At 37.1% G+C, this 12,638-nt stretch overlaps 1 non-coding gene across 1 annotated transcript; it reads right to left on the minus strand.

Moving 5' to 3' along the window:
* Positions 1-10,339: 10,339 nt before the first annotated feature.
* Positions 10,340-10,474, minus strand: LOC118521897 (small nucleolar RNA SNORA1). Its single transcript, XR_004910355.1, has one exon. It is a non-coding gene; the product is annotated as a small nucleolar RNA SNORA1 (small nucleolar RNA).
* Between the last annotated feature and the right edge of the window lie 2,164 nt (positions 10,475-12,638).

The raw sequence follows: 12,638 nt of genomic DNA on the forward strand, positions 1-12,638 counted from the left end.
GCCCTTGCCTGGTCTGGGCTAAGTAATCTGCTCAGGTTTGCTCTCGGGAGCTTTTGTTCCCTGCAAGCTTTCCGTACAGCTTTGGACGCCGAGAGTGAAAATGGCGGCCTCCCAATGTCCGCCCCGGAGGAGCCGAGAACTCAGGGCCCTGCTCCTCAGTGTGCCCCCAGAGAAAAGCAATCAGTCACTCCTGTCTCCCCGGTCTCCGGCCGCACTCCGTGCTCACCTGGCCTGTGACCGAGCGTTTCTATCTCTGGCACCCGACCCCGGGTGGAGTCTCCAAACCCAGCAGATCCCTGCGGTGCGCTCCCGCGCCGCTCCTCCCCGGGGAGGAAGGGGAGTCTCCCCAGATCTGCCACTTGTTGGGTCCCTGCTGGAGGAGCAGTGGACCGACTGTGCTGTGGATCATGGTTTATGGCACCCCCGAGCTGAGAGCCTGCGCCTCGGCTCCGTCTCTGCAGCCGGCTTTCCCACTCCAATACCTGGGAACTCTGCCGCACTCAGGCACCCCCAGTCTTTCTGCGACTCCGAGGGTCCTGAGACCACACTGTCCTAGAGAGGGTTCCACCCCCCACTTCGCCACCAGAGTGACGTCCCTCAGCAGAGCCGACTTCTAAAAGTTCCGATTTTGTGCTCCGTGGCTCTATCACTTGCCAGAAGCAGCCGATGGAGGCCCCTCTCCTGCTGCCTATCCTCCCGAATATCACCTCGGATTTACTTCTCCGCACATCCTACTTTCCAGAAAGTGGTCACTTTTCTGTTCAGAGACTTGCTGCTATTCTCTTCTTCAATCTCCTGTTGATTTCGTAGGTGTTCAGAATGGTTTGATCCCTCTCTAGCTGAATTCCTGGGACGAGATGAAATTTAGGTCTCCTACTCCTCCGTCATCTTGCTCTATCCACTGTTTTTAAAGTTTTATAGTTGAATCTCCTCTTACTTACAGTGAACATTTTTTACTGTGACACAATTATATTTGCATATTAGCTTTAGTCTACTTAATATACATTCACACATAGACAATAGTTTTAGAATCATGCTGCTAATATTTCCACTAATAAGAAACTTACCAAATCAATTTTAAGACCACATTGGATTTATTTCTTTTCTTAAGATAGTACATTAAGTACTGTATTCAAAAGTTGTCTTTAAAATTATTTTCTTTTCTAAATTATTTTCATTTCATAGTTAATGTTATCAATTTGCCTTGGAGTTAAGTTCATTTATTTCCCTCTATATATAATTTAGGGCTTATTTTTTCCCACTTTTGATTTCATTTTATTTTTAAATATGTAAAATATAAAATATTGCTATGGTTCAAAACTTAAGCTATATAAAAGGTATACTTTTTACCATTTTTATCCCTGCAAGTATCATTTTCATCAGTTTATGGCTTTTCTTTCCCTTCCTTCCTTTCTTCTTTCCTTTTTCTGTGTTTTTTTTTTTTTTTTTTTTTTACACTGAAGTTGTACACTATACACACTTGATTTCACCTTTTCATTTAATGATGTATCCTGGTAATCACTCACATCAGTTTTATAGAGACCTTTTTCATTCTTTTTTATAGCTGCAAAGAATTCAGTCATGTGTACATACTTTAGCTTATCCAGCCCATTTTCTATGACTTTATATTTGGGTTATATAGAAATTTTGTCACTACAAATAATATCTCCATGAATATTGGGGATGCATATTTTTAATTATCCAGCAAGTTTGAATATTTTATACTTCCATCAAAAATGAATAGGTTATTCCTGCCTTGTTAATTTTAGCCATTCTGACTGGTGTGAGGTGGTTATTCAAGCACAGATGAGCCCCTGCCTTCAGAAATCTATTAAGTTGACAATGTGACAGGGAGCAAGATGCAACACTCTAAGACTCATGAGAGCAGGAATCTTTGCCATTTGGACAAACATGGGCAAGTGAGGACAGCGGCCCTCCTTAGAAGTTCCCTTCCCACTAAGGCAACGTGAGGAGCAGGCTCCTCTCCAGCAGTGATGTTCTGGCCATTGCGTATGTTTATTGGCAAGATCAGGATCATACAATTTCAGGGTTGTGGGAAGCAGCACCATTACTCTTAACAGACTCCTCTCAAAAGTCCAGTTTGTTCTGGAGTTACTCCAAAGCAGTGTTCTGGTTGTGTATGCTTCCCGGGCCATGCATCACATGGGGACTGTGACGCCATCACAAAGGGCCTGAGTTGTCACTGTCTACCCTGCTCACCAGGACAGGGAGAAAGCTTTCCTGAGACAACAGGGCAAATGACGCATGTCACTGTCGTGGCTTGATGTTGCCAATGAAGATGAGTGCTTTCTCTTTTCTTAAAAAAGAAGCAAATATTTACTCTTCTAGTTATTGTAAAGGTATTTCACTTTATGTTGTCTCAGTACAGTTCTATTTGATTGCAGACCCTGATGTGCTCCACCCCGAGGAAGAAAATAATGAACAGATCCTTCTTTTCTTGAATATATATGCAACTAATTATGCTAGAAATGACTTACACATATGTCAGTTGGTTTGCCATAATGAGGCACCAATATCTACTTTGCCAAGTACTCAGCCCTGAAGTACTACTGGGATTTGTAAAACAATTCTGAAGTGTGGACTGTAAAATGAAAATGAAAAATCTTTTTAATATATCTAGACCAACAATCTAATATGTGTATTACTTTTGAAGACCCTAAAATGTGAGCACTGAAAACAGATACTAAATTGTTTAAAAAATTTTTTGAATGACTTTATTTTCCTCAGTGGCGATTAACAATTTGCTATAGTATATATTGTAGAAAGACAGAACATTTACAGAAAGAGTGAGTGCAACCAGTTTTTCCTATTTCTTTCCAGTTTGCTTTTGAATTTGTAAATAGTTAATGCTATGTGTTAACATAAACTCCCACCACTTAGAAACAACATGTACTCAGAAATGCCTCATTTTTTAAAAGATTTTGTTTATTTATTTATTTGAGAGAGAGGGAGAGAGAGAGAGCCCACATACAAATGGGGGGAGGGGTAGAGGAGTCGGGAGACGGAGAGGAAATCTCAAGCAGTCTCTGCACCGAGCCCCACGCGGGGCTCCATCTCACGACCCTGAGATCATGGCCTGAGCCACAACCAAGACTCAGATGTTTAACCGACTGAGCTACCCAGGCGCCTCAGAACTGCCTCATTTTAATTAAAATTCTCTTACCCAACTAAGAGGTCCTATCAGGACAATCTCTTTTACCTTATGTCAACTGCCTGTTCTGACTACAGATTAATTAGAGATAAAATGATTTGGGAGATTATTAAGAGGACTATTTTTCATCTTTAATGTTAATATTGTTCTTTCTTTTTTACGTTTATGAACAGCAAATACACTGGCTATAACATAATAATATTAGGTACTATTCATTAGGTGTTACCTGTTAGTGAGTATTCCTATGAATTCTTAACACCTGTAAGAGTAGATGACAACATTTTGCCTTAAGGTAAGCATTCTTTGCAAAGGAACATCTAACACAAAACTGAAAACCAAATAAAAGCAACAAGAGAAAGGCTTTTCTGTATGGATTGACTACTCCAAAACATACACAAACAAAATGCACTCTGACACCCAGTTAAAGCATTAAACACACCAATGGTGTTTTTTTCCAAATTGGATTATGAGCCACTTAGGACGGGTGTGTGCACATGAAGAAAGCTGATGAATTTTCAATAAGAAAGTTAGCATTTACCCTTGATCCATGGAACCCTTGGAAAAATAAACCTCAGGCCAAGGTATAGTTGGCTTCTACTCCTCAGTTTCTAAAATTCCTTCCTCATACCATCACGTTTATCAGGACTTTTGGCACATGGATCAAAAGAAACAAATCTGGATGGGAACTTGGTGAAAAGACCAAATAGGAATTGTATCCTTTGAGAGTCTTGCTATATTCTATATTGTATTGAATCTTGAATTAGGGTCATGGCTAAATGCATGTTTTCACATGCACGCACAGAGCTGCACACACATGATTAATACATTCATTGCTAGGTGTATAGATGCTATATACATGTCTTGGCATTGGGATCCCGGAAGTTCTGTGTCATGGAATTGGTTAACATAACACCAACTTTGTTGTGATGGTAAAGACAACAATCTTCAGTATCACTTAGCAGGAGAGAGCAAGACTGTGTGCACAACCTTTTGAAAACCTTGCTTAATATTTCTGTAGTTCGCCAGATGAACTTTTCAGTAAGATGCAACTTTTTGCATTAATGGGTTATGCTTCCTTAATGTTTTTTTAGCCTTCTCAGAAAGAAAGGAAAAAAAAACTGTTTTGGTTTCATATCTTGACCCTTGAGAGATTCCAAGAACAATTTATTATTCTTAAGTCTGGATGACTAAGGGCAAATCCCAGTAGATGAAAGAGCCTGGTCCTTATAAGCCTCTGAAATTTTTATACTCCTTATAGTTATTCTCATTATTTTGCAAATGGTTTTAGTTTGTGTAATTTTGAGAAGTGACTTGAGAGTTACAACTTTGGAATTTTTGCACTATATTCTATTCTATCTTAATTGTACTTATCTTACTTGCTCAAAGTCAGCTTCATAAAAGGCAAGGACTCACAGAAATATGCAGAAAGTTCTATGTTAATAAAAAAATCTTCATTTCACACTATATTCAGTAATCAATATTTATCTTCTTTTTCAAGTAGTCATTAGCCATATGGCTGTCCTTTTTGGTTGTGTATGAGTTTACATAATACAGAAATATAAAAATACTCGTAGCTTCACCCATGTGCTGTTATATCTGCTATCTGTCTCAAGTTTTTTAAAGTGATGAGAAATTTGTTCAGGGTATAAACAGGTCTTTTGTGTTATTGTGCAAAGACTTCTCTGCCTAAAGTTTAATTGTTATTCAAATAAAGTCATAGTGTGGTTTTAGGATTGTATTATTTAGTTTGAAAGCAACAGAGAATGTCTCTGGCCAATTTTAACCAAAGTACATTCATTGAAAGAATATGCAAGGATCACAGAATTGCTGGGAGACCAAAAAATAAGGCTGAGTAGGCATGAAGAAGTAAACTATGAAAGAAACCAGTGATCATTTGAGTACATTAAAATTAGAAACTTCTGCATAAAAATTTACTTTTTAAAGAGTAGAAAAAACATCTCAGCAACAGAAACAAATATATACAATGACCGTAACTGACAATAAATTATGTAGATTATATTAAGAAATTAAGAAATCAGTATGAAAAGCACAAAACTCTCAATAGAAAAGTATATAAAGGAAATGAGTGGGCAATGCACAGAGAAAGAAGTGCAAATATATATATATATACACATATATATATATATATATATATATATATATATATATATATATAGTAAGGGTACTACTTATACACTGCTGGTGGTATTATAGTCTTGTTAATCAACCTTGTAGAGTGACTTGGGAATATCTGGTAATGCTGAAGAAACTTTCTACTTCTAGATATGAACTTTGCACCAGCTCTTATACATGTTCACATGGAGACATGTATAAGAATGCTTATGGAGGCTTTTTATGTAAAGGCAATAATATCGAAAAACATAAATGTCCATAAGCAGGAGAATCGATAAATTATTTTTGGTATGCTCATATAATGGGAGATTATCAAAGGGAGAAAATTAAACTAGTTAATATAGATAAATTTTCAAAATATTATTTTGAGCCGGGTGCCTGGGTGGCTCAGTCGGTTAAGCGTCAGTCTTCGGCTCAGGTCGTGATCTCAGGGTCCTGGAATCGAGCCCCGCATCAGGCTCCTTGCTCAGTGGGGAGCCTGCTTCTCCCTTTGCCTGCCGCTCCCCCTGCTTGTGCTCTCTCTCTGTCTCTGACAAATAAATAAAATCTTAAAAAAATGTTAAATTGAGCAAAATAAGTCATAGAACAATATGTGGCATTTGAGTTGTGGACAAAAGCCAAAGTGCAGTTTCTTCTCTCTCAGGGAAACCTCAGCCTTGCCTTTAACCTTCTGACTGATTAAGTCAAGCCCACGCAGTTATCCAGGATAGTCTCCCCCTCTTCCCATTGCTTAGAGTTAACTGATTAGGGACTCCAATTACATCTGCAAAATCCATCCTCAGCACACCCAGACAGGGATTCCAGAGAGTCACAGGGAACTATATCCTAGGCAAGTTGACATCTCAAAAAAGTCATTATGATGAGATTAATTAAATACTTAAAGATTTTATGAGTAAGATTGAGAAGCTGGAATTTTCTACATCATCACCCGGCAATTTAGGGGCACAAACACATGGTGGATTGAGAGTGGGCACCTGATACTGGTAGCATCTAGTGAGCATTCAGAAAATAATTATTGAATGAATGAATTAATACATTTGAGGGAGCAACCCCTTGGGGGACAGGTGTATTGTGCATAGGTACTTTTGTGAAGTTATTGCTGGGGAGAACATAGGTAAAAGAACTGCCAGGTTTAAGTATTCTTTTCTTCAGGCTTCAGTCATGCTGTAACAAGAACAAGGCTTTCACACTGTCTCCCAAACATTTCCTTTTTATCTTTTAATAATATTGCATCAGGAAGAGTTTCTCTAGCCATTTTCTGTGTCATACCAGTACTTCATCAGATATTAATGGGTGTTTTATGAAAAAACAGTTTCCAAAGTAAAACAAACTTGGTAGAAACCAAAACCAAAACCCCCAAAACACCAGGATAAGTCAGTTAGCAGCCAGTAAATCTTAGTAGCTTAAAACAACTAAGGTTTATTTCTCACTCACAAGTGTCCCTCGTGGGTCAGCTGCAGCCTCTGGTCTGTGTTACTGTTTTTATTGTGAGAGCAATTGGACAGAGAAGCCACTGGAACAGTGGAATACTTTATGTTGCTGCGACTGAGGTGGAAAAGAGCCTGGGCAGCACCCATTGGCTCTTAATGTCTGCATCTAGAAGTGACACATATCACTTCTGCTCACATTTCATTAGTCAAATCAAGTTCATGGCTCAGCCTGACCTGAAAAAAGCAGAGGAAATCAATGTTCCTGCAGAGAGGTAGACATTATACAGTCCACCACCCAAAGTAAACCATGGAGCTTCACAGAGCCTAGAAACTGCTGAAATGCATGATAAATAACAATGAACAGTGTGCATCTCCTGCCAGATCTATTGAAAACAGTATTAACCAATTTGTTAGAATGCAGACAGAAGCTTTCCTTCCATTAACGAGAAGGCAATGGACTCTGATGTCATGCTGCTTGGATTCAGATTTCACCCCTGATTAACTAGTGACCTTGGGTAGAGTTCTCAGTCTTCCTCACCTTCAGTTGCTTCAATAACATTTCTTATCTGATGGGTTTGTTAGGAGGATTAAATGCACATAGATCACTTATTCACTTCCTGACAAGTTATGAACTCCTAATAAAACTCAGCTAACATTTTACGGGGCAATGGGGTTCTGAGGAATACCGAAAAACAATGTTCTGGGGGTTTGTGTCATTAGTTCATGAAATAGAAGATTTTGCTCTGCTTCCTTAAACATCAAGGGTTCTGTGTGTAGTAGTAGGTAAGGGTCACACAAGGAATTGATCAAGGCTGTTGAAGAAATCAGAATGAGCAAGACAAGGGTGGGTGGCACGGGGATAGGGAATGAGGGTAGTAGGGCAGCCAGAAAGACTGACCCTGGGAGCATTGCATTTCCATTAAAGCTTGGAGAGCCAGCAAAATTGAGTCTTTTGAAAACTTCCCTTAAAACATTCAGTAAGGTCCACGCAGTGGAGATAATAGAATATTATATAGTTATAATATGTCAGAATATTATATATAGTTATAATAGAATATTATAATAGATAATAGAACATTATATAGTTATAATATATATATAGTTATAATAGAATAATAGTTGATTATTCTTTCATCATCAGAAAGCTGAAAATTTAAAAGGGCAATATGATGACCAGTACTCACACTGATTGAATGCTCTGGAAGCGTATTTTACAATCGGCCAGTTGTGCCAAGCACCACCAGCTACATCATTATAGGAGCTTTTGGGGTTTTTTCTATTGTTTTTATAAGCTTTTCATGTTTTGAAATAATACATAAGAGGTTAGATAAAAGTACATAGATAGCAAAACTTACTAAGTTTTTGGAATATACTTAGAAGTATTGTTAATTTATCTTATTTAATCGATAGCTTCAAGATTTTTAATTATTTCTAAAGATTGAAATGTACATGGCTGATTAGGAGTTGTCTTAAAGAATGTTGCTATACAGAATTACTGATTCCTGTAATTATTTTGGGGTGAAGACATTTTTGTACTGGAATAAATGAATAATTTCTACTTATTTAGAGTTTAAGATGTTGCTTATTTTTATGTGAAAGTTGATTGAAATTTCATAATATCTTATATAATTTGAAAATAAGCGAAACATGTTTCTTCCATTTCCTCAAAATAGGAGACATAGGAAACTAAAATAATTTCTGATTAAAAAGAATATATGCTTTTATTTAATGTCCATCAGTAAATTTCTCATGGAATTTAAATTTCTGAATGGAGAGATTAACCTTTATGTAATTGAATAAAATTGAGTAATTTATGTAACAATGGATTGTCCATTGTTCCCAGTTAACAATATGCATACCTATTGTACTCTCATTTTAAAAGTTTGAGATTCTCAGGGCACTTGGGTGGCTCAGTGGTTAAACATCTGCCTTCGGCTCAGGTCATGGTCCCAGGGTCCTGGGATCAAGCCCCACATTGAGCCCCACATGGGGCTCCCTGCTTGGCGGAAAGCCTGCTTTTCCCTCCCCCACTCCCCCTGCTTGTGTTCCCTCTCTTGCTGTGTCTCTCTCTGTCAAATAAATAAATAAAATCTTAAAAAAAAAAAAAAAGTTTGAGATTCTCTTGAGATTTGGAGACTCAAAAAATTCTCAGCAAAAAGAATTGTAACAAGTGTCCTATTCTTTATCCATAAATCAATGTAAAACTTAATCATGCTACAGAAGGGATACCTCAGGTGATCTGGCTCTCTGACAGTATTCAGCATCAATGAAGACAAAATAATTGCTTCGTTGTTTACAGAAATAGGGAGTATTGTGTTATGGTTTCCATTCTCAAAAAGTTGGTAGATATTATTGTGTCAGATAAACACGTGGAAGAAATCCAGATGCCTGAATGTATATTAAGCAAAATAATGCTGCAGTGTTTATCTCCCATAAGCTTACAAAGGATAATCCTTTTGAAGCCTCAGGAGTCAACTTTCAATCAAGTATGTTATTGTGTTTTACCTTTTTAGAGAAATTGTGACTATGTATATATACACATATATACATATAGTATATGTATCTTACACACTATACATATTTTAGAAAATTCATATATATATATGAATTTTCTAATATTCAACACTTATGGGCTAATAAATGAAGAAGATATTTACTCAGTTATCTCATACCCAAAGTTCATGGTAAGCATTTTGGAAGAGACTCAGGACTGTAATTTCTATATCACAGCAGATGCTGGTTAAGAAATTTTGAACTTGATCTATGTCAAATACTTGGCCCTCTTTCATCCTTCATTTCCCAGCAAAGCATAGGGTTGGTAAAACTTTCAATGCTATGGGTGGATTAATTGACTAAATCTTCACTGGAAACGTTTGGCCTGTATTTACCATGCCATACATAATGCATTCTGAAAGTATATTATCAATTTACACATATTTTTAAAATGATTGGTCAACACTAAATGATAAATTTAGATGTTGAACACTATGATTTTTATCAGGTAACATTTCTTTTTTGGTGGTGCATTCCATTAGCACATCCCAACACCAAGAGAGCTCTCAGTGAATGAGCCTATATTTGACCTACTGTCTAAATCACATTTTTAATGCTTTGCTTTGTGAGTATTGGTGTATGCATTTCAAATGTCTTATAAGATTATAAGCATCTGGAGGGCAAGACTGAGATTGTATACATCTTTACATTTTTGAATGTTTATTTTTTTTAATTTTAAGTCAATAAATTTTTATTTAAGGAATTTTACATGTGATTCCTTCCACTGCCAATCCCTGTAGTTTCTCCAAAGTCAGAATCATAATCTTCAAAATAGCCTTTTTAAAAAGAACTTCTGTTCAATCCCCAGTTGTCATTGTCAATCCAGATTTCTTTCAGTTGGGCTCCTTTGACCTCCACTTGAATATGGACATACTTCAGAAATTCCCCATCTGTATTCTTCAGGATCCAATTTATTTACTTTAGGGCCCTAGAAGTCAAATTGTAGGAAGTACATTGATTGCTATTTTGGCACATGATCTAAAATTATTATTCCTTAGTTGTTCCTAATATTGAAAAGTCTTCTTCCACTCTACTCCATGAACCTAGCAGAAAATGTTACAGGTCTCATTGTCACCACTGCAATAAACTTGCTGTGACGGAAACATAACCCATATCTCAGTGTAGCCACATTAACAATTTCTGGACACCATGAATGACAGTGGCCATTTCCATCTAGAATGAGGCTTTGAATGTTTCTTCATATGGTGTTTCTTCATAACACCATATCTTGAACAATAAAGGAGCTTGAAAAACATTTGTTGATGAATGAAACAAAAAAGAGAAATAATAATTTATTATGAATTTATTCTAAATGTTTCAATAATATGAAAAATTATATTTCATTTTAAATTTTAAAAAAGAACAAAATGAAGTTAAATGCAAATTCCTGCTGAAATGAAATTATTTTACTTCTAATGTAAAGCCCAGATTATTTAAAGATCTAATGTGCCAGTAGGAAACAAATAGAAAGTAAAATATTCAGATTAAATTTACTTTAATTTTAATTTACTTTTTACTTTTTTATTTTTTATTGCTTTTTTTATTATGTTATGTTAGTCAACATAGAGTACATCATTAGTGTTTGATGTAGTGTTCCATGATTCACTGTTTGCATATAACACCCAGTGCTCCATGCAATATGTGGCCTCCTTAATACCCATCACCATCCCCCCACACCCCTCCTCTCTAAAACCCTCAGTTTGTTTCCCAGAGTCCATAGTCTCTCATGGTTCTCATGGTTCTTCTCCCCCACTGATTTCCCCCATTCATTTTTCCCTTCCTTCTCCTAATGTCCTCCATGCTATTCCTTATGTTCCATAAATAAGTAAAACCATATGATAATTGACTTTCTCTACTTGACTTATTTCACTTAGCATAATCTCCTCCAGGTCCATCCATGTTGATGCAAAAGTTGGGTATTCACCCTTTCTGATGGCTGAGTAATATTCCATTGTATATATGGACCACATCTTCTTTATCCATTCATCTGTTGAAGGGCATCTCGGCTCTTTCCACAGTTTGGCTATTGCGGACATTGCTGCTATGAACATTGGGGTGCATATGGCCCTTCTTTTCACTACATCTGTGTCTTTGGGGTAAATACCCAGGAGTGCAATTGCTGGGTCATACGGTAGCTCTATTTTTAATTTTCTGAGGCCCCTCCACACTGTTTTCCAAAGTGGCTGTACCAACTTGCATTCCCACCAACAGTGTAAGAGGGTTCCCCTTTCTCCACAACCACTCCAACATTTGTTGTTTCTTGTCTTGTCAATTTTTGTCATTCTAACTGGTGTAAGGTGGTATCTCAATGTTGTTTTGATTTGAATTTCCCTGATGGCTAATGATGATGAACAATTTTTTCATGTGTCTGTTAGCCATTTATATGCCTTCTTTGGAGAAGTGTCTGTTCATGTCTTCTGCCCATTTTTTGACTGATTATTTGTTTTCTGGGTGTTGAGTTTGAGAAGTTCTTTATAGATCTTGGATATCAGCCCTTTATCTGTAGTGTCATTTGCAAAAATCTTCTCCCATTCCATGGGTTGCCTCTTTGTTTTGTTGACTGTTTCCTTTGCTGTGCAGAAGCTCTTTATCTTGATGAAGTCCCAAAAGTTCATTTTTGCTTTTGTTTCCCTTGCCTTTGGAGACATGTCTTGAAAGAAGTTGCTGTGGCCGATGTCGAAGAGGTTACTGCCTGTGTTCTCCTCTGGGACTTTGATGGATTCCTGTCTCACATTAAGGTCTTTCATCCATTTAGAGTTATCTTTGTGTATGGTGTAAGCAAATGGTCGAGTTTCATTCTTCTGTATGTAGCTGTCCAATTTTCCCAGCACCATTTATTGAAGAGATTGTCTTTTTTCCATTGGATATTTTTTCCTGCTTTGTCGAAGATTAGTTGACCATAGATTTGAGGGTCCATATCTGGGCTCTCTATTCTGTTCCATTGGTCTATGTGTCTGTTTTTGTGCCAATACCATGCTATCTTGGTGATCACAACTTTGTAATATAGCTTGAAATCAAGCAACGTGATGCCCCTAGCTTTGTTTTTCCTTTTCAACATTTCCTTGGTGATTCCGGGTCTTTTCTGGTTCCATACAAATTTTAGGATTGTTTGTTCCAGCACTTTGGAAAAATGCCAGTCGTATTTTGATAGGGATGACATTGAAAGTTTAGATTGCTCTGGGCAGCATAGACATTTTAACAATGTTTATTCTTCTGATCCATGAGCATGGGATCTTTTTGTGTCTTTAAAGTTAATTTTAAATTTACTTTTGGAGGGCACGTGTTGTGATGAGCACTGGGTGTTGTATGCAAATAATGAATCATGAAACACTACATCAAAAACTAATGAT

The sequence above is a fragment of the Halichoerus grypus genome, chromosome 13 (assembly GCF_964656455.1).
Source record: "Halichoerus grypus chromosome 13, mHalGry1.hap1.1, whole genome shotgun sequence".
Lineage (NCBI taxonomy): Eukaryota > Metazoa > Chordata > Mammalia > Carnivora > Phocidae > Halichoerus > Halichoerus grypus.